The following is a 1,919-nucleotide window of genomic DNA, read 5'->3' on the forward strand; positions in this document are numbered from 1 at the left end:
AAAAGCCTCCTCCACGAGACTGTCAATCTCCCCAAGGGGTGGGAGGGGGGACGGAAAGGGCCCTGTAGGAGTCACCAGAAAACTTGGAGTAAGTTGGATGCGACGCAGGCCCGAGGAGGTGGCTTTCGCCTCAACTTGGAAGGCTGTGGCGTTAAGGGCGCGGACGCCAGCAGCCTCGCCTGGGAATTGAAAAACCCCTAGTCCTTTCTTCCCTTCTTTCCTCCCTCTTGCCATCCTTTCAGCCCTCCCTGCCCTTTATCCTTGTTTTCTTGAAATTCTTTCCCAATTGCATTTCCTACATTATCCTTTCTATCTCCCTTTTGCAATCCCTTGTTTTGTTTCTTAAGATCTCCTCTCTCGCTCTGATTCTTTTCTGCCTCCTTTATGTGTCCAGATTTATCATTTCGTTTTGAAAACACAGTGTTTCATATGTAATTAATCTACCAGCAGGAGGTCAGGGACACCCTGACTAAAATAACTCCCTGGGTCATCACAGAACAAGTTCCCCAGGTGTCAGTGAAAAGTAAAATAATATTAGTAATAAAATAAATATAAATCTATATCTTGGTAATCATAATGGTTCCTTATCCTAAATTACCATATCAGCTCAAATTGACTTCTTTTTTTCTTAAAAGATAGAATCTTCCTGGAAGAAAAATGAATAATACTTGATATAGGGCAATTCTTTAGCTTTAAAGCAATGTGAAAAAAATTTCTCATTTATAGTGATATTTTAGCAGTGCTTAACAGACTTTAGAAATTACAATAGGTAATTTAAAGAAACTTAAGCTGTGCTTTTTCTTTTAATGACTGTTTGGAAAGTGTAAAAAAATTCTAAAGCACCCCTGCCTTTCAGGAATATTGATCAGTTCAGAGAAAAACATCATGTCCTGTATTTTGTACAGGCTAAGCAAATTCACAACTTCAGTTGTTGGGTTGTTTCCTTGGCCAGTTGCCCTATTGCCTAGCAAGTGCGTGAACATGGAGTTGTGTCTGTCATGAATGTGGCTCTGGTTTTAGTTTTACTTATTTTTTTCCCTGTCTTTCATTCATTTTGAGTATGTTGTTCTCCTATTAAAATTCAGTTTGCACTTGTTTGCAATTTGTTTACTTTGTTGGATTTTTAAAACTTGTTAGTAGTCAATTGAACATGTATATTAAACCCTTTTTAGGCCAACAAAAATAAAGATGCATTAGAAAGATGCCTTTTATGCTTCATAATTATTAATTGACATTTTATGATGAATAATTAATCATTTGAATAATTTTGGTATCTCTGATCTGAACACATATTTGCATATCTAATGCTTGATTTTAACTGTGTGTTTTTAAAAAAATTCATTCTCTCAGGACGAAGAAACAAAATAACATTTTAATGTAAAATTTCTCTTCAACACTTGTAAAAGTTTTTTTTATTGAGTTGTACTATTCTTTCTAGATATCCATAAAACTTCTTGACACTTTGTAAATCATTAATGTAGCAATCATATACAAACATGTGACAGACTGCAATTAATTAGGAAAAACAATACCCTATGTAAAATCAAGTCACTCTCCTCCCCAAAGGAAGAGATGTGCACTAATTATGCACCATTTTTTCTTACTGGAATTTGGTTATTGAACTTTTTGGTTATGTCTATTTACACAAGTCAAAAAGTAGAAATTGAGTGATAAATAATTCATATATGAATTTAAGATTTTTTTTATTTTTACTTAGTAACATATGGGTTGATTTGAAATTTAATTTTAAAAAATTTTAAAATGATCAAGCAAGCCTATCCCTGATATTTTTATACCCTCTGTCAATTGAAGTTCAAAGAAGCTATTTTGAGTACTAACCCTGCATGTTAACCTGTGTGATTACTGGCAAGCTACTAGAAATGTATATTCTTGTGGGTACACTAATAATGTCTGTCCTT

This window comes from Bison bison, unplaced genomic scaffold, assembly GCF_000754665.1.
Source record: "Bison bison bison isolate TAMUID 2011002044 unplaced genomic scaffold, Bison_UMD1.0 scf7180017864330, whole genome shotgun sequence".
In the NCBI taxonomy this organism is placed as follows: Eukaryota; Metazoa; Chordata; class Mammalia; order Artiodactyla; family Bovidae; genus Bison; species Bison bison.